Genomic DNA, 26431 nt, shown 5'->3' with positions numbered 1-26431 from the left:
AACATGAGAGGAAGAAGAGGATAAAAAAAGAAGAGGGAGAAGAAAAAAAAGAGGAGAAGAAAGAATAGAGGAGTTCTTCTCCTCTATTCTTTCTTCTCCTCTTTTTTTTCTTCTTCTTCCTCTTTTTTTATCGGGAACAAGGGTTGTCGAGGGTCGCCGAGCAGTAGAGGAAACCCTAAATAGCAAGTATCGTCGGTGTGAGATACATGTGGCCGTCGGTGTCGGACAGTACATCCACGTCCCACAAGTGACGCGGGCTTCGACGCCCACGTCACTTGTGGGACGTGGATGTAGTGTCCGACACCGATGGCCACATGTATCTCACACCCACGATACTTTCTATTTAGGGTTTCCTCTACCGTTCGGTGACCCTCAACGACCCTAGTTTTCGATAAAAAAAAGAGGAAGAAGAAGAAAAAAAGAGGAGAAGATTTCTTCTTCTCTCTTTTTTCTTCTTCTTCCTCTTTATTTTATCGGGAATGAGGGTCGTTGAGGGTTAGGGTCGCCGAGCGGTAGAGGAAACCCTAAATAGCAAGTATCGTCGATGTGAGATACATGTGGCCGTCGGTGTCGGACACTACATCCACGTCCCACAAGTGACGCGGGCTTCGACGCCCGCGTCACTTGTGGGACATGGATGTAGTTTCCGACACCGACGGCCACATGTATCTCACACCCACGATACTTGCTATTTAGGGTTTCCTCTACCGCTCGGTGACCCTCGACGACCCTCATTCCCGATAAAAAAAGAGGAAGAAGAAGAAAAAAAGAGGAGAAGAAAGAATAGAGGAGTTCTTGCTCCTCTATTCTTTCTTCTCCTCTTTTTTTTCTTCTTCCTCTTCTTTTTTTATCCTTGGAGCGTTGTCGAGGCCACCCCAAACCGTAGAGAAGCAGCATCGAGGCCACCCCAAACCCTAGAGAAGCAGCATCGAGGCAACTAATTAATATTAGTTCTACGTTTGCCACTAATATATCCATCTGTTATGTTTGAATAATAATTGCCATGTTGTAAATATTTGTAGAAACTATGGACAACGCCCGAGACGAAGTACAAGAAGAGTTGTTGGGGGACATAATCGCATGAGGAAGTGATGCCGTCTGCTCGTTGTTTCTCAATGACACCGATGGTCTGGAAGCAGCTGGCTATGATTATGATGGCTCCGGTGACCTAATGTCGGTGCAAGAAGGAGACCGTGAGGATGGCTCCGGTGACCCAATGCCGGTGCAAGAAGGAGACCGTGATGATGTCTCTGGTGACCGAACCGAGTCCGGCCAGGTATATATATTAGTTAAGCTTCTGCTGACTAGCTAATTGATGCATTCATTGTTTTGGTATGTACACATATTAATTAAGACTTTGTTCTTTTTTCTAGCCCTCTGGATCGAGCACAACTTCGGTAAAGAGACGAGGCCCGAAGAAAAAGTTGAGCTCGGATGAAAAGTTTGAGATCATAGAAATCGCGCCCGACGGCCAACCGATTGAACCCCTCCGGACAAAGAGCGCATTTGTTGCTCAGTGCAGGGTTTTGGTTAGGGACAAGATCCCGATCAGCATCCAGCAATGGTTAAAGCCGGCTACAGAAGACCCTGAGGTGTCTTATGTCAATGATATGCAGAAAAATGATCTTTGGACTGAGCTGAAGTCAAATTTCACCCTACCGCCAGAGGATGATCCGGAGAAGCCAGTTAAAGAGCAATTAATCAAGTCTTTTGCTCTTAAGAGGATGGCAGAACTATTTAGGAGGTGGAAGAAAGAGCTGAATAAGTTTGTCGAAAATAAAGAGACACCAGAATTCAAGGGCAGATATGAGAAGATCAGAGATCACTGGCCCGCATTTGTGGCCCACAAGACATCGGAAAAGAGTAAGAAGATGTCGGCGACAAACAAGCAAAATGCTGCGAAGAAGAAGCATCACCATCGCACAGGGTCAGGTGGCTACCTCGTAGCCCGGCCTAAGTGGGCCAAGACTGAGAATGATCTGGTTGATAAAGGGATCGAACCAGAGACAATTAACTGGCCAGACCATTGCCAGACTTGGTTCTTCGGGGCTGGCGGAACCTTGGACCCTGTATCAGGGAAGTGCATTTGGACGAACGATCAAATGGACATACCAGTCAAGAAGCTTCAGCAGTATATCGAAGCAGCGCAGCAAGGGACGTTCTTTCCAGACAGAGAGAACGACAAGCTCACAATGGCCCTCGGGAATCCTGAGCACCCTGGACGGACACGAGGCACGCCAGCTCCATTCCGTGGAAGGTTGGGTTTCCGGACGCAGGCGGTTACAAATGCCAGGAGAGGAGGAAAAAAGTGCAGCAAACCCAAATGCAGGCGCTGCAAGCAAGGGTACAAGCGATAGAGGAAGGAGAAGCAAATCGCAGCAAACGAACTGCCGAAGCTTCCCCCGAAGCTACCCCGCCATCTCAGCGGAGAAGCAGCGTGGCTTCCACCGAGCTGCTTCAGCCGGAGCATGTCTTGACGGCTCCTGCCAGCTATCCCGTGGATGCTATCACGGAGTCTCAAAATTGCCACCTTATGACGCAATGGATGAATTTGAAGGTCAAGGCGGCGGTTGGCTCTGTTTATCCTACTGAACCCGGCGCAACTTTTCACTGCCGGCCGATTCCAGAAGGATATGCTAGGGTGATGGTGGATGAAATAACGGAGGGATTTGAGGACCTCCAGCTTGACCACCCTACCGATGAAGGGGAGACTAGGCTGGGTTCTGCTCTGAAGACTCCATGCCTATGGCGGAAGGAGCTCATCAACCTTTCGAACTGGACGCCTCCGCCTCCTCCTCCTCCTCCGGCAAGTCAGGGCACTCCGCCTCCTCCACCGCCTCCTCCTCCGGCGAGTCAGGGCACCGCTCCTCCACGCCTCCTACTCCGGGTCAGGCACTCGCCCCTCCCCGCCTCCTCCTTCGGCGAGTGACGATCAGGGCACTCGGCCGGCTCCTTCTCCGGCGCGTGGCGGCACTCCGCCTCCTTCTCCGCCTGCGCCGGCGCACCCGAGCAGCCAGCCTCCTCCTTCTCCGCCTCGTAAGCAAGGGCGGAAGAGACCTGCCGTCGCTCCGGCTGCTCCGGCACGCCGTACTCCTTCTCCTCTGCCTCGTAAGCAAGTAAAGAAGATAACCGCTCCGTCTGCTCTGCCGACGTCTAGCAGTACAGCCAGAGGCGGGAGGACATACAGATTCGGTCCTTCTCTGAAGACTCCAGAGAAGTTACCATACGAGAGGACCCCGGAGGAAAATGCCGAGATCGCGTGAGAAGAAGTGAGGAACTTCTTTGAAGGGGTGAAAGCAAAGAAACATCCACCTCCGGAGGAGAAGGTAGATCCAGTGAAAGCGAAGCGCACTCTGGCTGCCCTGACAAAACCACCCAAGTCTCCGCCGAAAGGAAGCTATGAGAGCATTATTGGAAAGGAATTTGTCAAAGCGGAGCGGTCGGGAAGTACTGTCAGTGATCAAAGGCTGAAAGAACGACGAGCTAGGAAACAAATTGCACAGCTCGGCGAACAAGCGAAGCAATCGTGCCCCCCGCTCAAGGTGCCTAGCGACATCGTCGCTAATGATCCGAGGATGGTGCCCGGTTATAGCAATCTGGAGATTACCTGCCCGACGATGTACATTATGATTTCATGGAGGTGCAGATACAAAGATACGAGTACGGGAAGCCTCTCGTCAAAGATGAAAGATCTCTATCAACGATGATGCGAAGATTGCATGATTGGTACTTGAAAATCTGCAGAGAGTCTGGGGGGAGGAGTACTTTGTATGTGAGAGTTAAAAAGGAGCATGACCTCGTTGGAATTGATCTGTTGCCTGTTCCATTTGAGGAGTTCTTTCAGTTTTTCAATCAATTGGCCCTCGATAAAGCAACGGTCACCTGCTACTGTCTGTAAGTAGTACTACTTCTGTCATTAAGTCTCTATATATAGCTCAACTCTTTCATTGCATGTATTTATAATTATCCTCACTATATTATGCAGATTGAAGATCGCCGAATTGAAGAAAAGACAAGTCGGTGATATTGGGTTCATTAACACATATCTCATAGATGAAACTGAGGTTAAATTTCATCCGCAGATACCGAGGCCAACTTGCTACGATCGTTGGTAATAAATGAAAACAAAGATATAATACTCTTTCCTTACAACTTCAAGTGAGTGTTACTGTCTTGTGCGTATTCGGTTTCCCTTATATATTAGTCAAGGTTATAGTAATGTAATTGATGAGTTATGCATGCGTGTGCAATTTCCACTATATTCTCCTAGAGATTAAGCTTGAGCAGGGACTAGTAATCGTCTTAGACTCAAGACGAAAAGATCTCCAGGACTATGCGGACATGACTCAAATGCTCGAGAAGTAAGTTAAATCGATCATTATCCACCACATCAGCAACTTTGTTAATTTCTTGATATATCAAGTAATTGTTTTCTTTGTCTGGCAGGGTTTGGAAAAAATTCACGAAAAAAGCTCCGGGACTCCCGAAGAAGCTGCAATTTAGACACCCGAAAGTAAGTACTATAGTAGCATGTTCCACGCATCTCCTATTGATTCAAGCGCTAGTTTCATCAATACCATTTGGCATTCTTGCTTATCAGTTTGATTGACCTCTATTTCTTGTAAAGTGGTTGCGGCAGGAACAAGGGAATAATTTCTGTGGATACTACATTTGCGAGTCCATCCGCCACACGACCTGTGAGCGGGGCTACATTGACGAACAATATGAAGCGCGTAAATAACAACATTCACAATTTTATTTTATTACCATCATTTGTGTTGAGTTTCATTCATTCATATATATATATATATATATATATATGTGTGTGTATTGACCCCCTTCTTCAAATTAGATGTTTCGGAAGCGGGATGAACTCCTAGCACCAGCTCGCATGCGAGCAATTCAAGAGGAATTGGCGGCATTCTTTCTTGACCACATGATCGCTGAAGACGGAGAATACTATGTGGATCATGAGTCCGTATGTTAGGAGATTATATTTGTAAGAGATAATTATTGTATATATGTAGCCGGTAGTGTCGGATAGATACACGAGAACTTTTTGTTCGACCAATCTCTCAGAGAAGGAGAGGTGGTCGATATCACTTCTCTCTATATGCATATATGTTCATGCCGATCTTCTGTTTCCTTCGTTTGCTTACTAGCTAGCTAGCGTGTCTAGTCCTCTCTATACGTATGTATAGTACGTAGCGTCGACCAAGCACGGACATAAGAGAGGACACTTCTGTCTATTAATTATAGCTAGCTAACACAATATATGAAACACCTAAATTAACCCCCCAAAACCCCCCAACCCCCCCCCCCTTTCAAAAACACAAAAACCCCAGCCACAGAAATGCTGACGCGTGGATGCCTATTGGTCCCGGTTGGTGCCACCAACCGGGACCAAAGGCCCTCCTGCCTGGGCTCCGCGCACAGGCCACGTGGAGGCCCATCTGTCCCGGTTCTGGATTGAACTGGGACTAAAGGGACAGGGCATTAGTACCGACCCTTTAGTCCCAGTTCAGGAACCGGGACAAAAGGCCCTTACGAACCGGGACAACAGGCCCTTTTTCTACTAGTGCTGAGAAGGCTCCATACATGCTCACAATGTAATAATGGGATGGGATTCCCAACAAGAACGAACCACAGTAACATTCGTCGGGCCTATGTCAAGTTGAGCAGGGCCCTTTGAGTACGTGTCTAAAACCACTAATCATATTGCTGATACGGTAGTGAGGGTTTCTGGTGCCGCCGTCGCCACCACCGTCTGAGAAATTTAGGTCCCCTCGCCTCCTGCTACCATCTTGGCGCTGAGAGGTGCGGGGGGACCTCTGATCTTTAAGACCTCTATGTTCTACATCAACATCTACTAATTTTCATAGATTTGTGAGAATAAATTTACTCTCATTCTTTTGGCAGGGCCATGAGGTTAGAGAGTCTTTTGTCCTCACGGATCCGATGAGTTTATGTTGTTATGTCAAGTTTTTTTGTTGGTTTGATTTTTTGTGGAGGTGAAATCTTTCATCGACACCATAGTGCAGATATAGTGATTCGACGGCTTGCACTTGTAGGGGACCATCCCCAGCCCAATTACGCTCATCCATCAAGGCTTCCAATCTTTTTAGATGGGCGAGTCAAGACATTTTCAAAACCCTTATTGGTAAAATTTGTGCGAGTGAAACAGTGACAACATGCTCCTATTTTGCAGCCTTTTTTACCGAAGTCTTTGGAGTATTTCTTCAAGAAGAGATTTATACCACGAAGAAGGTGTTTACAAGAGATTTCATTGTAACTCTTAATCATAGGAGTCATTTTGTATTTTCTTCGATCTTAGGTCCAAATCGGTGTACTACCGATCATTGTTATGAGTATGAATAAGTTATACATGTGTTTTCATTTAAAAAGGTTATACATGTGTTTTAATTTTTATTCTATTTTAGCCTTGCCATTGTCACGTGACAGTCAAATCAGGTTTTGACTGAGCTAAAAATCCCGAGAAACCGAATAAGTGACCCGATTTTGATAGTTGTGGCCCTAGAAAGGTACACGAATAAAAATAGTGAAATGTTTGCCTACGACACACCGGCCGAGCGTTCGGCCGGTCACGTGCGCTTCGTCGGATCTTAGAAAATCCTATGGCCGTGTTTACGCGTCAGCCCGCGTAGAGAGCACGGGCTGGTGGCCCCAACACTACACCCCCTCCCTTATCTGCTCGGGTTGTTTGTCTTCCACACATTCTTCTCCAGCCTTTTATCTCCTTCCATCGAACGCCATTGTATTTCTTCCCCAACGAGCCACGGTACGGACCACACGCCATGAACAAGAGCTCGACCCCCTCCATTGCGCGTCGCTGCAACGCGTCCTTCTGGTCGTTTGCTGCAACGAGCACCCATGGGTGAGAGCAAGAACTGTGATTGGAGGAGCTGCAACCCGTGTCAAGGGAGCTGCGACATGGACGGCCACTAGTAGAAAAAGGGTCAAATGTGAGACACATTAGTCCTGGTTTGTAACAGAATCGGCACTAATGTGTCCATTAGTGTCGGTTCCAACGGCTAGGCGGGAGGAGCTCTTTAGTACCGGTCCGTGGCGAACCTTTAGCACCAGTTCGTGCCACGAACCGGTACTAAAGAAAGTGGTGGTAGGATGTTGTCAGAGTGGGGCCCCTCCAGCACCTTTAGTACCGGTTCGTGGCACGAACTGGTACTAAAGGTCGTCCTATATAAACCCTTCGTCCACCCGCACTCTGTTCTTCCCCCTTTCCCCTCTCCCTCTCCTCTGTTCTTCCCTTCTTCCTCTCGAGTTCATCACAAATTTTGTCCAAAATTTGTCAAGATTTGCAGGCCCCCATCCATTCAAATGATCACAAAGGTTAGCAACTTTGTCCTTTCATCTCTCATTGCTAGATTAGCTCTTGCATTGGTTTATATAGTGATTAATTGTGGGTTTTAGTATTTTGGGAGGAATTATATGTGGTAGTATTTGATTTATATGCAAATTGAGGTCAAAATAACACTTAGTTTGCATATGTAGGTGTGGTTTACTTAGTGCCTTCTAAATCTCCGTCGTAACCACCGTCGATCGCCCGCACCGTCCCGTCGTCGGCACCACCTTGTGGTGAGCCTCTTGTTCATGAAATTTTATATAAAAAATTGATGTTTGTGTGATTTGGATATATAGTTACTCGTATAATTATCTTACCCATACGTTGTTTGTTATACATAGTGCCATGGTTTTGATATCTGTCCCCGTCGGCCCTCGTCCTTGTTATGATTCGGATGTGGTATATTCTCTTTTAAAACTATTTGTTGCATTTCGTGTTTATGACAAATTATGCCCATCAAGTTGACATAGATATTTTTATCTAGGAGGTATGTGAACCAGAAATTCCAACCGACCCTATTGTCGAGAGGTTAAATTTAGTTGAAAGAGAAAATGAGTATTTGAAGAAAAATTGAAAAGAATTGAGGGGGAGAAGATGGAATTGGAGTTGCATGTTGCCGATGTCGTCGATGATCACAAGATCAAGATGGAGAAAATGCACTTGAAGATTGGAAAGATTAGAAAATATGCCATTGATAGTGAGGCTTGGTATCATTATGCTGTTGGATCAATTGTTACCTTAGTTGCAATCTTGATCGCATTTGTTGTTGCATTTAAATGCTTTAGCTAGAGAGTTATTTGTTTGTTGCACTTAAGTGTTGTATGAACTTTATGTATGAACTTTATGTATTGTATTAATTTGGTGTTTTCGGTGTTGTGTATTGAAGATGAGCCGACAATGGATGTACGATGACCGATGCTCTCCCAAGTTCATTAATGGCGTGCATACTTTTCTGCTTGCGGCTGAGGCAAACAAGCGGGTGGATGGTTTTATGCCTTGTCCATGTGCTGGCTGTAAGAATGGTCACAATTACTCTACGTCAAGAACCATTCACGTCCACCTGTTTGAGTCCGGTTTCATGCCCCACTATAATGTCTGGACCAAGCATGGAGAAAGAGGGGTCATGATGGAAGACAATGAAGAAGAAGAGGACGACGACGGCTATCCTGGCCATGGGTTCCATGAATACGATGATACAACAATGGGGGAAGAAGTTGAGCCGGCAATGCGGGAAGAAGCTGAAGAAGAGGCATCAGATGAGCCCGCTGATGATCTAGGTCGGGCCATTGCCGATGCAAAGAGAAACTGTGCAAGTGATTTGGAGAAGAAGAAGTTGCGGCGCATGTTAGAGGATCACAAAAACTTGGTGTACCCGAATTGCGCAGGTGACAAGAAAAAGCTGGGCACCACACTGGAATTGCTGCAATGGAAGACAGAGAATGGTGTATCTGACAAGGGATTTGGAAAGTTGCTGGTAATGATAAAGAATATGCTTCCAAAGGACAACGAATTGCCCGAGAGTACGTACGAAGCAAAGAAGGTTGCCTGCCCTCTAGGGTTAGAGGTGCAGAAGATACATGCATGCCCTAATGATTGCATCCTCTACCGCGGTGAGTACGAGGATTTGAATGCTTGCCCGGTATGCGGTGCATTGTGCTATAAGATCAGCCGCGATGACCCTGGTGATGTCGAGGGCAAGCGCCCCAGGAAGAAGATTCCTGCCAAGGTGATGTGGTATGCTCCTATAATACCATGGTTGAAAGGTCTGTTCCAAAACAAAGAGTATGCCAAGGTGATGCGATGGCACAGAGAAGACCGTAAGAAAGACGGAAAGTTGAGAGTACCCGCTGACGGGTCGCAGTGGAGAAAAATCGAAAGAAAGTATGGAAAGGAGTTTGCAGATGACACAAGGAATGTATGGTTTGGTCTAAGCGCAGATGGCATTAATCCTTTTGGGGAGCAGAGCAGCAACCATAACACCTGGCCTGTGACTCTATGTTTGTATAACCTTCCTCCTTGGTTGTGCATGAAACGGAAGTTCATTATGATGCCAGTGCTCATCCAAGGCCCTAAGCAACCTGACAACGACATTGATGTGTACCTAAGGCCATTAGTTGAAGAACTCTTACAACTGTGGAATGGAACAGGTGTACGTGCGTGGGATGAGCACATGGGGGAAGAATTTGACCTAAAGGCGTTGTTGTTTGTGACCATCAATGATTGGCCTGCTCTCAGTAACCTTTCAGGACAGACAAACAAGGGATACTCCACATGCACGCACTGTTTGGACGATACCGACAGTATATATTTGGCTAATTGTAAGAAGAATGTGTACCTGGGACATCGTCGATTTCTTCCGAGCAGGCATCCCGTAAGAAAGAAAGGCAAGCATTTCAAAGGTGAGGTGGATCACCGGACGAAGCCTCGCCACCGTACTGGTGTAGATGTACATGATATGGTCAAGGATTTGAAGGTGGTCTTTGGAAAGGGTCCTGGTGCACAACCTGTTCCAAATGACGCTGACGGACGCGCACCCATGTGGAAGAAGAAATCTATATTTTGGGACCTGCCCTATTGGAAATACCTAGAGGTCCGCTCCACAATCGGCGTGATGCACGTGACGAAGAATCTTTGTGTGACCCTGCTTGGCTTCTTAGGGCGTGTATGGGAAGACAAAAGATACACCCGAGGCACGGGAGGACCAGCAACTATGCACGGAAAAGACAACATACATCAGGGTCATGCAAGCTATGCTCTTACCAAAGAAGAGAAGAAAATCTTCTTTGAATGCATGCTCAGTATTAAGGTACCGTCTGGCTTCTCGTCGAATATAAAGGGAATAATAAACATGCCAGAGAAAAAGTTCTAGAACCTAAAGTCTCATGACTGCCACGTGATTATGACGCAACTGCTTCCGGTTGCATTGAGGGGGCTTCTACCGGAAAACGTTCGATTAGCCATTGTGAAGCTATGTGCATTCCTCAATGCAATCTCTCAGAAGGTAATTGATCCAGAAATCATACCAAGGTTAGAGAATGATTTGGTGCAATGTCTTGTCAGTTTTGAGTTGGTGTTCCCACCATCCTTCTTCAACATCATGACGCAGATCCTAGTTCACCTATGCGAAGAGATTAACGTTTTGGGTCCTGTATTTCTACACAATATGTTCCCCTTTGAGAGGTTCATGGGATTCTTAAAGAAATATGTTCATAACCGTGCTAGGCCAGAAGGAAGCATCTCCAAGGGCCATGAAAATGAGGAGGTCATTGAGTTTTGTATTGACTTTATTCCTGACCTTAAGCCGATTGGTGTTCCTGAATCGCGGCATAAGGGCAGACTGGATGGAAAAGGCACGCTAGGAGGGGATCAAATAATATGTATGGACGGACATTCTCTCACTGAAGCACACTACACAGTTCTACAGAATTCCGCCTTGGTGGCTCCGTATATGGACCAACACAAGAATTTGCTACGCTCCAAACACCCGGAGCGGTCTGATGACTAGATTACATGTGAACAAACCAGGAGTTTCGCCAGCTGGTTGCAGACACGTACCATGCATGACGCCTCTATTGAAGATGACCTGTACTTGCTATCCCAGTTAACATCTTCGAATATAATGACTTTCAAAGGGTACGAGATAAATGGTAATACATTTTACACGATTGCCCAAGATAAGAAGAGCACCAACCAAAATAGTGGTGTCCGCTTTGATGCAGAAACCAAGATGGGAAAGGAAACATTTTATGGTTATATACAGGACATATGGGAACTTGACTATAGACGTGGTTTGAAGGTCCATTTGTTTTGGTGCAAATGGGTCAATATGACATGAGGCGGGGTAACGGAAGACCCGCAGTACGGAATGACAACAGTTGATCTCAACAATCTTGCGTATGCAGATGAACCATTCATCCTAGCCAATGATGTGGCACAGGTTTTCTATGTGAAGGACATGTCTACCAAGCCGAGAAAAAGAAAAGATAAGGAAGCGAATGCATCATACGATGAGCCAAAGCGGCACATAGTTCTTTCTGGGAAGATAAACATCGTGGGAGTGGATGACAAGACAGACATGTCAGGAGATTATGAAAAGTTTGATGAAATTGCTCCATTCACAGTGAATATTGACCCGAGCATCCCGTTAAATGATGAAGATTTTCCATGGTTACGGCGCAAAGGGACACACGCGAAGAAAAAGTTTCACATCCAAAGATCTGGGATGTGATCGGCTTCACTATCATCACTTTCTTCTGTGTTTCACACCCAGGAGGGAATCTCTGTAATAGTTAGGGTAGCTAGTTATGTGTTTTGGCATTTGAAACGCAAAGAAATTCTATGTCCAAACAAATTCTTTCATGCATTTACTGATTTTTTCAGCTAAATTGAAAAACACTTCAAATGAACTCCGAACGGCATGGTATCATAATTTCACCCACATAGCATGTGCAAAAAAGTAGAGAGGGTTACGGCAAAAACTGGATGCACTTCGTGTACAAAATGGACAATCTCTTTTGAACTATCAGGGTTTCGGGCGAAAACACATCTGTTACAAAGGCATTTCATTTTTTAAATAACCTAAGCATTACCAAATTGAATATAATGATAAAACACACTAATATTAAACATAATAAAAAAGAATCACTGAAAATGTATTTTTAAAGTTAAGTTATTCACAAACTAGTGATTCACACAAATTTCAAATAATTCAAAATTTAAACTATTCAAATTTGAAAACTACCGGCACTAACAGAAAGTTAGTATTTTTTGTACATAAAGCAATAATATTCACAAAGAAACTCTAAATAAAGAAAAAAAACAACTAAAAATAAATAAAACAAAATTAATAATGCAGAAAAGAAAAAAAGAAAAAAAGCCAGCCTACTGGGCCACAGCGGCCTGCATACGACTAGAAACCCAACCTGTTGTTGGGCCAGGATGCAGACCCGCAAACCCAGTAGGCCCCACATGGCAGAGTAGCAGAGGTAGGCCCAGAAGGCCTGCATTTGAGAGGAGCTCAGTGCAGTGCCCGTGCTGGGGCTTATAAACTGGTCCTGACGCTCCTCGACTAGCGACATGGGACTAAACATCTGCGCCCCTCGCCTGGCAGCGCACCCCCCAATAGTACCTGGTCGTGGCACCAACCGGTACTAAAGGGGGGTCTTTAGTACCGGTTGGAGCCATGACCCGGTACTATTGGGGTGCGCTTCCCGCCACTTTGCCTGGCCAAAAGAGACCTTTAGTACCGGTTGGTGGCTCCAACCGGTACTAAAGGGGTGTTCTATATAAGAAAACACTTCAAAAAAATTCGTCAGTTTCCTTCTCCACTTCCCTCTGCTTCATCGTCGCCGCCCAATCCCACGCCGTCGCCGCCCCTATCGTGCCGTCCCCGTCGACTCCGCACCGCCCCCGTCACGTCGTCCGCGTCGCCGGCCCGTCCCCGTCCCCGCACCGGTCCGCGTCGCCGTCACCTGGAACTTGCCGTCGCCATCACCTTGACCTCTCGCCCGCGCTGTGAGCCCCTGTCCCCCTTATCCTCCCTCCAATCGAATCCACCGCGCCGCTGACACCGTCGCCTTGGCTCGCCGTCGCCTCTGCACACACATACACACACATACACAGAAACACACACACACACAATGTTTTTAGTTTTTAGTTTTTCTGTTTTTAGTTTTTAGTTTTTCTGTTTTTAGTTTTTAGTTTATTCTGTTTTTTCTGTATTAATGTTATAGAAATGTTAGTTATATATAGAAATGTGTTAGAAATGTTAGTTATATAGAAATGTTAGTTTTTTCTGTATTAATGTTATAGAAATGTTAGTTTTTCTGTATTAATGTTATAGAAATTTTAGTTATATAGAAATGTTAAAGAAAAATTAGTTATACAATTTTAGTTATAGAAATGTTAGAATTGTTAGTTTTAAAAAAATTAGTTATACAATTTTAGTTATAGAAATGTTAGAAATCACAATCCAATCATTTAAAATGTTACTTTTGCGGCATATAGTATTTGTTGTCGACGATGCCCGGCCCGCATCCTCGCCGTCGACCCGTTCGCGATGACATCCTGCTTCAGAGGACCCATGTCCGGGACTGGGCTCCGTCGGGCTGGCACTGGGAGGTGCTACCTTCAGGGGCGCGACGCTTGGTGAGGAACCCGGCCCCGGGTCCCGTCGTCGACCCTGATCTCCTTTGGTGGCGTTCGCGTGGGCCACTTTCGGTGCGGAGGGAGCCGGCCCCGCCGGAGGTGGTACGTCACCGTGTCAGGGAGGAGGACGAGCACGTCCATCGCTACATGGCTGCTATGGATGTCAGGTTCTCCAATACCTGGCAGGTTCTTTGGGGAGATCACCCGAGCTATGATCCAGTGATGGTTCATTCACTTTGGTTGTCCACCGCCCGCGCCTCAGGAACCGCGAGTGGCCTAGATTACTCTTTAGTATTCGATCTTTATTAGCTAGCTAGCTAGCTAGTGATGTATTCGATATATAATACTCGAGGTAATTTATTCGAGATTATATATATTATTCAAGACGATGTATTTGAGATTATATCTATTATTCGAGACGATGTATTCGAGATTATATTCGATGATGCTTATTATGTACTATGATTGATTCAGTTTTTCCTTATTAATTGATTGCATCCATGCATTGTAATTTGAATACTAAATTGTTTTATATTTCTTTTGGATTAGTTAAATAAAAGCTATGGCGGACAATACCAGCAGAGAGGGAGAAGAGGCCCTGTTCGATATCATACGCCATCCTCACGGGCCAGATGATGATCAGAATGAAGAAGATTATGACGGCTCCGCATATCTAAACAACACCGGGGAGGGTGATATGATATTCGATCGCGACGACCGAATTGATGAAGTCATGAACTATGATTATGATGATGACGAAGAAAATGTTGATCTTGAAACAACAAAGACCGGCGAGGTATATTTATATAAGCAGGCATCTTCTGATCATCACATGTTTTAAATGACTTGAAGATATATTAATGAATCGATCTTTCTTCTTTCAGCCATCCGGATCAAGCAAATCTTCAGGCAGCAGGACACGAGACCCGAACAAAAGGTTGAAGGAGGGCGTAAAGTACAATATCAAGGCCATCAAACCTAATGGCGAACCATTAGCGCCTAAGAAGATTGCGGACAAGTTCATTCGTCAGTGCGGAGTTCTTGTGAAGGACCAACTCCCGATCTCCCTTCAAGAATGGAGAGAGCCAGCAAAGCCACGTCCAGATCTTACTTTTGTCAACGACAGACAAAAAGTTCTGCTTTGGGAGACTCTCATGGAACATTTCACCCTACCAGATCATTTCACAGATGCAGATGTGGAGAAAGTCAAGGACGCTGCTCTTAGGAAGATGGCGGTTGCATTCAACAACCAAAAGAATCGTGTATGGGACAAGTATGTCAAGGGAGGAAGGAAGACTCCAGTATTCGAGGGAACACTAGAGAAGCAAAGTGCTCATTGGGACAATTTCGTGAAATTCAAGGATTTGGAATTATCTAAGGAACGGTCGAGAATAAACAAGGCCAATGCCGAAAAAAGGATAAGTTCCATAAGCTGGGGCCAGGTGGCTACGCGGTGGCAATGCCTAAGTGGAATAAGTCTGAGAAAGAGATGGAGGATGCAGGTGTCACTCCAGAAACATTGAGCTGGCCTCCCAGGTGTAGGACTTGGTTCTATGCGCATGGGGGGGAGTTGGACCCGAAGACAGGCAAAGTTTCGAAGAAGGCATGTCTGAACGGAGCCGAAGATAAGCTACTTGTTGCAATAGAAGAGGCTCGATCGGGGGTGTTCCAGCCCAATAGAGAGAACGACGAGCTTACGCGTGCCCTGGGAAATCCTGAACACCCGGGAAGAACACGAGGCAAGGGCGTTATTCCGTGGTATGAGGGGTTTTTAGACTGGAACGCCGACTACAGAACCCGTGCGAGAAGGAAGATTGCGGAGGAGAAGAAGAGGAGGAGTAGAGGAAGCTGGACTATGGACGCCTTCAAGGCCTAGAATCAGCGCACACGGACTTGGCAGTCAAATTCCAGCAGCAGCAGGAGCAGATCGTCTCACTTAGCCAGCAAAGGGAGTCTCAGCACCTGCAGCAGCTAGCGGATGATCCAGCATTGGATAGCACCATCCCATCCATGCCAAAAAGCAGCGTGGGTTCCGCCCCGGGCGATGGAATGCTGGATAGATACCCCGTGGATGACATCATGGAGAACACTAACTGCAAGCTACACTTCAAAATGAAGAACATATCCATGAAGGTGGCGGACGCCGTTGCTTTTACAAATCCCCCGAGGCAACCTTCCATTGCAACCCGATTCTAGCGGTCTATGCTCGTGTCTTGGTTGATGAGGTGGTGGACCAATATTCGCGGCTAGAGCTTGACATTCCTGGAGGTGACGAGGAGAACACACTGAGAGAGGCCAAACATCATATCATCCTATGAAGAAAGGATTGCATCATCTTTTGAAGGTCACCGACACTGCGTCAGCCAACTCCTTGTCGAAGTCCGCCACCGAGTCAGCAGACTCCCGCTCCTCCAAGTCCACCAACGCGACAGGCCACTCCTCCTCCTCCAAGTCCGGCAAAGCGTTAGGCCACTCCTCCTCCAAGTTTGACACAGTGTCAGACCACTCCTCCTCCAAGTCCGGCACAACTTCAGGCCACTCCTCCTCCAAGTCTGGCACAGCTTCCGGCCACTCCTCCTCCTTCAACTCAGCCACGTCAGCCATCTCCGCCGCCTCAGCAATCACGGAAGAGAGCCGCCGCAGCTATGGTGCGTAGCGGTACAAGTCGAGGTAGTACGTGAGGTACAGGCGGAGGCAAGCGATTTCAATATGGTCCAAGCCTCACGCCTCTTCCTTACGACAAGTCCGAGGAGGAAAACACAGCCATAGAAAAGGCCGAGGTGGAAGCTCATTTTGCACCAAAACCGCCACCGCTGCCAAGGGAGAAAGTGCCTGAGGAAAAGATTAACCACTTCATTCGTATGGCTAGACCACCAGCTCCCAAGCCTGTTGACATAGACTATGAGCGCCACCTCAGGAAGTTAAATTGAGCACGTCTACAGAAAGAGGGGAGCTCGAGCTCGAGCAAATCAGCTGGCACAAAATGCGGTAAAACCGTTCCCCAGTTGGGACAATAGGCGGCGCAATCAATCCCCCGCTTGTTGTGCCAACAACACATGAGAGTAGGCGCGCCCAATATTCTTATGGGCAAACCTTTAACGTTTCCCAGCTGGGCGATGTGGTAATAACCGAGGAGCATATAACGCAGGCTCAAATCCTCAAGATCACTGTTGGACAACTCCTTGAGATCGAGCCCATGTCTCCGCTTAGAGAGGAGGAAATAAAATGGAAATATGTCCGGGACCAACCTTTGGTCGAGCCAGACGAGGTCAAGAAGCTCCCAACGAGAATGTATGAATTGCATCAATAGTACATGAACATTACCAAGATTTCCAATCGAGAGTCCCTCATGGTGAATGTCAAGAAGGATCAATACTTCCATTAGAAAGTTGTGTCCGTTGAGTATTCAGAACTATTTCAGTTATACAATCAAGACGCACTCGACAAATCTATCATCAGTTGCTATTGTTTGTAAGTGATTTCTTTCTGTAATTTAAGTCTCAAGCTAGCTGTAGTGATCATTTTGATCAATCATTACCTGTAATTATCCTCACTATATTCTTTTCTGTGGTATTATGCAGGATGAAGATGTATGAAATGAAAAAAGGTGGACGCTATGGCATTGGGTTCATTGACCCAAATACCATTAATGAATACACATGGAACATAGATGCATATTATGAAAAAAGTGTAGAGGAAAGCATGCTAGAGTTCTTCAAGCGCCTCAAATACAATGAAGATATACTACTTCCTTACAACTTCCTGTGAGTCACACTGTCTTGTACTATAAATTCTGTTTTTTCTTACTAGCTAGCTACATGTTTTTGCTTACATATGCCCGCTTAATTAAGACATGCAAACGTGTGTGCATGCAGTTTTCACTGGATCTTGTTAATCATTAAAGTTGATGAAAGAACAGTTGAAGTACTGGACTCACTACTTAAGAAAGAAAGTGACTACGCCATCGTGAAGGGGATAGTCAACAGGTAATTTCAATCATTATTAACTATATCTCGGCCTATTTAATTAGTTCGTCATTTCCTGATAACAACTATTTAATAACCCCTTTATTCATTTTCTTTGTCGGCGGGCAGGGTTTGGGCAAAGTTCATCAACGTCACTCCAGGCCCATGGAAACAAAAGCTGAAACGGTATCGACCCAAGGTAAGTAATTAAGTAGTACTAGCTAGCTAGCTGCCATCTCTCTAATATCATGCTTGATTAATTATTATCTGATCAAATTCCATTCTCGTAAAGGCCTTGAAGCAGGCGTCAGGGAATGATCTGTGTGCATACTATGTTTGCGAGAACATTCGCATGATGGCGTCCGAAAGGAGCAGATCTCAAAGACAGGACTGGGTACGTTTGTCAGAACACTATTCACAATTTTTACACCATTATCGATATCTAGTCACACAACTAATACACATGCATATTGATCTCCTTCTTAACAGTTCAGAGATGTGCGGGAGAAGCTCCTACCAACGGAGCGCATACAAGCAATTCAAGAGGAAATAGCGGGATTTTTGCTCGACCAGGTCATAGATCCCAAAAGAGAATACTATTACCCGCTACCGCCCCCATGAACCACTCCCAATTGTCATCGTGCTCCGAAGGCACCAATTAGGCTAATGCCACTGGCTCCAAAGGCACCAATTAGGAGAAATTGTATATAGCTAGCTAATTGTATATATATACATGTGTGTATGTATGAATTAATGGTGGTTGTGAGACATTTGATGGTATATATATGATCGGTTCTACTAGAAATTCTATTTATATATATGCATAACATGTACAATATGTAGTATCATAAAATACCAGCAAACGAAAAAGAATTAAATGGAAAACACAAAATTAATTGAAAAAGATATTATAAACCCAAAACCCCCCTACCTTTTAATACCGGTTGGTGTCACCAACCGGTACTAAAGGGCTCCCTGCCCACGGAGCTGGCTCGTGCCACGTGGTGGTACTTTAGCACCGGTTCGTGCCGAACCGGTACTAAAGGGGGGGGGCTTTAGTGCCCACCCTTTAGAGCCGGTTATGGAACCGACACTAAAGGCCTTTACGAACCGGTGCTATTGCCCGGTTCTGCACTAGTGGGCGGGCGTGGTGACCACAGGACGGCAAGGACAAGGCGGCTCTGCTCCGAGCAACAACAATGTCATGCTTTTTGCTACATGCTTCAACCGGCATCGCATCATGCTACCACATGTGTCGCGTTTTGTTACATCGCACAACCAACGTCGCGATTTTTTCTACAACCGGGTTTCAATTTGCTACAACCGGCAACATGGCGAGCTTCAACCAGCAGCACCGCGAGGTGCGGTGGCTCGGGGACGAGGAAAAGCTACAACCATTAACACAGAATGCTACACCCGTAGATGAGGAAAGCTTGAACCAAACGATAGAGAAAGCTTTTTAACTGCTCAAAAACAAAAGAGCTACAACCATTTAACAGAAAAGCTTCAACCATAGATGGGAAAAGCTCCAACCGGCGAGATAGAAAGCTCATACTAGAACACCCCGCAACCAAAAAGTTACAACCAGAGAGTTGATTTGTTAGGACCGGCAAGATGAAAAGCTACAACCAGAAGAGTTGATTTGCTGGTACCAACGTCAGAAGCCGGTAGAGAGTTTCAACAGCTGCGGTGGCGGAGCTGCGACTGTCACCTCGACGAGTTTTTGCGGTGGTCCTGATGCAACCGTGGTCACGGGAGGTTGCAAGGGAACTACAGTCGTTGTTTTTCTGCTGCATCCATGGCTTCCATGCACTCGTTTTTTTGCTGGAAGCATGGCTTGACCCGGGAGCAAGGATGCATTTCTATGAGGTGCGGCTAGCCGGCGAGCGGCGGCGGTCCGGCCAGCTTCGAGACTTCGTCCATGGCGGGGTTCAGCAGCGCCCGTTGGTTATTCTTCGTCCGTGTGTCATGGCGTGATTTTGGGGGAAAGCAAAACAGGGGTGCGTGGGGGACGAAGAAGTGACTGATCTGACGGCTAGGAGTTGTCTCATCGGACGTGCAGGATGCGACCGGCCCAAATTTGGGTCGGCGCGCCGGTGCTTATCATCCCCATAAAAATAAGGAACTACTAAATCTTCGAGAATAAAAATGGCAGGGTAACTATTCCTCAAAAGAAAAATGGCAGGCCCCCTCAAAAAAATGGCAGCCTAGCACTAGTATATGCTGGCAGCAGGCGTCGTTCCCCAAAATCGAATCCAATCCCTAGCGAATTCTGGCACGATGGAGCGGATCGACGCCGTCAAGCCCGCCGGCGGCAAGCTCACCGACTATCCCTTCGTGAGGCGGCTCCGGAACCGGCGGCCCATCGTCTACCTCCATCTCCAGGGCTTCCAGTCCGCCTACGATCGGTACATACGCACCCCCGCCCGCCCGCCCGCCCGCCGGCCGGCCGTTTCTTTACTTGCTCCATCTCCATGCTGCGTGCTAATGCGTCCCGGCCGTGCAATGCAGGCTAGTGCACAAGACGGATTTGTACATGAGCCGCCGGCATCTGAAGCAACTGGTGGCCCGAAATCATGTTTTAGAGCCTATGCACCCGGGTACTCCTTATCCAACCACTTATTCCTCCATCACGATTCGTATAAATAATTTTTTCTTTTTTGTTTCTCTCATATAGAACATGTATTTGTACTTCAACTTTGCAGCACAACAAAGCTTTCTATGTAGAATGTGGGATAAAACTTACAGATTTTTTGGTCCAACATAAATATACAAAATGAGATTTGTTTGATTAAAAAAATCTTATTTTTCATATTTATGTCGGACAAAAAAATCTGAAAGTTTTATCTCACATTCTAGTTACAAAGTTATATTGTACTGCAAAGTTTGAAGTTTAAGACATATTTTATATGAGAGGAACAAAAAAGAGAAAATTCCATGTAATAAGGTAGTTGTGTAGCATAGATTTCAAAGCAACATTGGAGTGCTAGGATAGTGAGGCCCGGGTGCATAAGCTCACAAAATCTGCATTCGCTGGTGGCCTGTGGCCAGTGGACCAAAGCCCTCGGCTACATCCGCCGCTTTGTACCACCGGCCATCGGGGGCGTCGAGGCCCATACCATCTATATCTTCCTCGATACGTTCTGGGCCGTGGAGAATGCCGCCGCCGCCTACTCAACGGGCGCCCCCGTCACGCCCGCGGTGTACAAGCACAACGTCGGCATACTGACGACCATGTGCGCTGGCAACACCAAGCTCTCTTCCATCCTCCACAAGATAAACCACAAGCCGCAGTTCAGGTAAGCACCGCCATCGGTTCGTCCCTGTACTTGGTGGTAGACATTCTTCTACTTGTTGTTGTTGAGCCTCAAACGGATCCTGTCTATTGTAGGGCGTCCCTGGACTGGAAACTGGTGAGATAGAAGGCATCGTTGATTGCTGGTGACTTGGCGAATCACTCCCAGGAGCTGAGACGCAGGTTGCTACTGCCGAATGGCCCACGGAGTCCGCATGACTTGCTTCCCATTGGGTATTCATACATTCATCCAACCTTGCTCCTTAATTCTTTCTCACCAGCTTCGTCAGTTATCCTGTCAATGATCTGATCATGCATTGTCATGTTTAATTGGTTAGTCCTCGTTATCCAAGGTGTCAACGGAGGGAAACAACCCGGCAGCCAACAACATCTACTATTGTCAAGTGCTATCTGAACAGGAAGAGAAGGTATGTATGTATGTGCAGCATCATTCATTTTCGAACTGGTCCTTAGTTCTGCAGTGCTGTGTCTCCACATGACACTCACATATATGTGTTGCCTTTTGCAGCCTGCCTTCTTCTAGCCCAGTTTTCGGTATGAACATCTTGGCTTGAAAGCAACCTTATATCATAACCTCTGCATATGTGTGCTAGTTAATGTTCTCTATGGCAGGTCTGAACTCTGAGGGACGGAATCAGGTGGTGGATCTTATCGGTAATTGAAATTAGCCCCTGACCATCAAATTCCAGTTTGTGAAGAACATATTTGATAGTGATATACATTTTTCTGTTGTTCCTTCATTTCTGAAACTAACTTTGATTATGTGCTGATAAACTCACGTGAACATGATAACATTTAGAGGATTGTATTAAATTAAAGCTGGTAGACTTCCGGAGCTCCATCAAGGGCACCTACTTCAGTCAAGTGCAATGGAAGGTAATTAAATCATAGTTGTGAGCAGCTTTCCATTTCTCCGTCCATCTGAACTTCAGTCGCACTTTTCACATGGGTTATTTGGGATGCCTTGTCTCACTTTAATTGCCTTGTATATCTCTTGTTAATTTACTAGTAGTTCATTGCACTTCCTCTTTGTTGCAGACCATACACCATGCAGTACTTTCCATGGTACATTATGTTGCCCCTCCCTCGGGGTTTGGTCCAAAGCACATTGTTTGCCCCTCTGCTCTCTATCTTAACAAGTTACATTTGAAATATAGATTGGAAACACTTACATGTTATGTGCACATGGTAATTCATAACACACTACAGCACAGCAGCCATCGAGCTGGGCTTTGTTCTTTGCACATAAATTCCTGGCTACCTGCTGCCATTTTTTACTGCCCAAGTTTGCTAGTAAGGGGCTATATCATTGATAATAGCATTTCACTGATTGGTGCCATGTAATATGTCGTAAAGGATCTAAGCTAGAAACATCTTCCGTTTAAGTTTTTTGTCATCATTTTTGCTTCATGTTGCCCGTCGTATTTTTTGCTTGGGTACCTGATACAACTTCTAAGTTCTAATTAACCATGCTTTGACATATAAAAGATCTATGCTAGAAACATCTTCCCTTTCAGTTTTCCGTTGTCATTTTTCCCACTTGTAAGTTCTAACTACCGAACTGGTTGCAGGTGCTTTTAGTACTCCATTCTCACAGACCATGCTTAGTACGACAGGTCCTGCTACAAGCATTGAAACATCATCAGTGACAAATGCAGGTAAATTACTTGAATACTGACTGCTTGGCTTTGGCTACCTGCCACTAGTTCTAACTGCAAAACTCGTTTCAGGTGCTCCAACTTTTACAGATCTGCCTAATTATCTTTGGCACCCATCACTTGCAAATTCAGGTTAAGTATTTTAAATTCATTGAACATCTGAATTCCTTTTTAAACCGAGATAAATTTTTATGTTTCCTGATTGATCCCTAGAATGGTTCATTGTTAGAGAACACTAGATGAACTAATCCATGGGCTATAAGCATCATTTCTAACTCCTGTCTCACAGCCTATTAAAATCTCTTGGAACACATCTGCCACAAAAATGGGTAAAATAACTGAACACCCTCAACCGTTTTCATGCCACGTAGAAACTCCATCTGCACATATTGATGCGCAAAAATCTTAGTTGTCACTTGTTAGAGAATCTCCATACTGATGATATTATTCTGCCATGCTTCATAACTCACCATGTTGATATATCTGCTTTCCTTTTTTTAGCAACCATATCTGCTTTCCTTGTGCATCTTGGTTCCTAAACTATTTTTTGGAACCTTCTAATTTTACAACTACTGCATTTGTCAGCTGTTTTCTTTCTTTTACTTGTTTTATACCAATAATAGTTGTAGGATTACACTTGCATATGGGTGGGAGTTGATAATCGTATGCACCGCAAATTGCATTACACCCTGTCAGTTACATGTACATGCTCATTTCTGTGGTACAGATTTAGCATTACAACGACAAAGCCATCAGGCTGGGTGTTGTTCTTTGCCCATTATCAATGCCTGGCTACCTGTTGTGGTTTCTAATTGATCAACTCAAGTAATACTTATTTATAAATGCCCAAATGTGCTAGCAAGGGGCTATATACACCATTGATAGTAGTATTTCATTGATTGATGACACTCTATGCCATAAAAGATCTAGGCTATAAACATCTTAAGTTTTCTGTTTTCATTTTTTGCTTCATGTTGCCGTATTTTTTGCCAGAGTACCTAATGCCCCTTTTAAGTTCTCATTACCAAACTGGCTGCAGGTGCTTTTATTACTCCATTCTCACAGACCATGCATGGTACTACAGCCCCTGCTAAAAACATTGAGACTTCATCACTAACAAATGCAGGTAAATTAGTTGACACTTGCTTGGCTTTGGCTGCCTGCCTTCAGTTCTAATTGCAAAACTCGTTTTAGGCAATCCAACTTGCACAGGTCTGCCTAATTATCTTTCTTGGTACCCACCAGTTGCAAATTCAGGTCAAGTATTTTAAATTTGTCGCACACCTGCATTCATTTTCAAACCTAGATGAATCTCCATCTTTTATGAAGTATGCTTTATGTTAGAGAACACAGATGAACTAATCCAGGGGCTACTGTGAAACTCTTCACAGGTATTCCGGTGTCACAGCCTACTGAAACCTCTGGGTTCACATCTGCCACAAATGCAGGTAAATTAACTGAGCACTCTCAACCGCTTATCATGTAGAAGTTCCAACTACACATATTGATAACTGAAGCTGTTAGTCGTCAGAGAAACTCCATTATCGATAATATTAAGTACTTTTTTGTTATAACTGGCCTTATTGATTTCTGCTGTCCTCGTACCACTTTACTTCAGTAGCTATTTTAATATCGTGGAGGATATCCTTGTCCGACTCTTGCATTTTTCAGCTGCTTTCTTTCCTCTATCTTTCTATGCCAATGATAATTGCAGGATTGCATTTGCATCTCATTGGTGATGGTGTATTAACCACAATCATATGATGCACATGTTCATTTTTATGGTATAGGTCTTGCTAAAATAAGAGCAGGATATCATAAAAAAAGTCTTAGTCTGAGTTTAGACTCTTTGATTTCTAATCTGCACAAGCCTTCCATCACATTTTCAAACATTGGCTGTTAAGACAACGTTATAGGTAAAAATTGAATCAAGGAATATTATCCTAAAGTGTATCAAATACTTGGTATGAGTTTAGACTCTTGATTGCCAATCTGCATAAGCCCTTCTGTCACATTTTTCTTTTGTGAAGGTAAGACTGAAGAAAATAAAGAGTAGACATAAAAACATACACAACACCACCTTCTTGAGAAATTCTATACTTAAGCGAGAGCCAATGTTTGATGTTGAGTGATTACTTTTCACTGTTGCAAGTTTTTTTAGTCTTTTGAGCTGCACCACTTTTATTGTATCTGCTTAGTCACATTACATATGTTACGAAGTAGAGTATTAACTGGTTGAGTACTTTTTGGAATGCAGGAATTGTGGACCTGAAGCTGGATCTTGCGGCGAGAACTTGATGTGGCCTAATTGAGTGGGCCTTCGATGTGCTTCTTCAAGTTGATTAGTTGCAATGGTGTTGGGAGTGCACTATTTAGTTGGGTCTGAAGGAGTGGTGGCTTTTGGGTAGCTGTAATTTAAAATTTCAATTATAACTTAAAAAATGAACAGCTAACAATAACTTATGGCTTTTTGCAATCTTAAACACAGTATCATGAACAATACAATAATCATCTCAGAAGTACAAAAGACGAACAGAGGAATGTTAAAGAAAAACGTGGATAACAAATGTACCATGCCATTACTCCAATTTTCCTATCAAAAAATGAGGTCCAGGAGGGAACATGTATGGGAAAAGACGTTAGGAACAGCTGAGCACAGTGCTTTCATGCAACCTTCCGTGCAATCCTGGGCTTTCATGCAGTGGCCACTCTGATGCCTCCGGCGCGCATTGACCTCTCTGATGCACTCACAGAGATAATGCAAGCGAACTATGCTAGCTTATTATTCAGTTGAGCATTTAATGTGCTAAATATTTAACCCTGCCTTAATGTTTTCCTCAAACATCTTTCCTTTATTCCGGTTCAGCTTAAAGACATAAAGGAAACACAAATAAATGATGCCATTGTTGGTTTTGGTGGATACTAACTAACCTTGACTGTTAAGTTGGTGTTGTAGCTGTAGATGTTGGTGTTGGTTTTGGTGCTGCTACAGGACTTGTTGGTTTTTGTGCTGCTGCAGGACTTGTTGGTATTGTTGTTGTTGCAAGACTTGTTGGTATTGCTGCTGTTGCAGGACCCATTGTTGTTGCTGTAGCAACTGCTGTTGTTGCTGCTGCATGAGCACATGCGGCTGTTGGGCAGCTGCAAAAAGTTACAGTTAGTTCACAGGTTTAAAACCAAACACCTAAATAGCTTATGGTTGTTATTCACATTTTGGAAATAGCCTCAAAAGGTACTAACTCACTTTCATAGTTACGCAGTTGCTGCTGTAGCAAAGGACGAAGACTTGGAACTCCAGTAGGTAGAGAGCCATGGAAACCTGCAATGTCTTATCAGTTCAAGAATTTGACAATAACTTCAAACAACACTACTCTGGTTCCCCTGCTTCTCACCATAGTAATTAGATGTCCCCTGCTGCAAGACCTGCGCACCAGGCTGGAAATATGCACCTCCAAGAAGAGAAGATTGGCCTACTGCAGGTAACTTATGAGTTATGATTATTTCACTAATTTGAAAACAACTATAAAACCTACTAACTCACCTCACTCAGAAGATGAGGCCTTGGCTCTAATACTTGCAAGTATCTTTTGTAGTTCCAAATGAGCTTTGCCAAACTGATTAGGGTTCCGCTCTAGTTGATGATACACAGCAGCAAGATCTGACAGAAGTTTGGTTGCAATATCAATTAGGCCACCTATGTCCTTGTTCTGATGTCCACTGGAGTCTCCAAGAGAATATGATTGTCCATCATTGATAGTTCTCCTTCTCTTACCCGATGGCCCCTTGTCAAAGCTTGTCCCTGTTTTCAGAAGCATAAGTCGCTCCAACCTTTTGGTGACATTCTTTGTCACATTTCCGCACACATGAATGTGAGGCTTGAAGAAGTTTGTGGGCCTGGTCTCAAACTCTTTTTTGGCACATCAAGCATCTGAATTGGTTAGTACCCCCTGGTAATGAGAGTACG

General features: G+C 44.9%; 1 pseudogene; it reads left to right on the top strand.

The window, feature by feature from the left end:
• Positions 1 to 19773: 19773 nt before the first annotated feature.
• LOC123191878 (uncharacterized) lies at positions 19774 to 25587 on the top strand (annotated as a pseudogene).
• The last annotated feature ends 844 nt before the right edge of the window (positions 25588 to 26431 follow it).

Source organism: Triticum aestivum, chromosome 2A (genome assembly GCF_018294505.1).
Source record: "Triticum aestivum cultivar Chinese Spring chromosome 2A, IWGSC CS RefSeq v2.1, whole genome shotgun sequence".
NCBI lineage: Eukaryota > Viridiplantae > Streptophyta > Magnoliopsida > Poales > Poaceae > Triticum > Triticum aestivum.
Note: the sequence above shows the minus strand (reverse complement) of the source record. Positions and strands in the feature narration are given on the sequence as shown.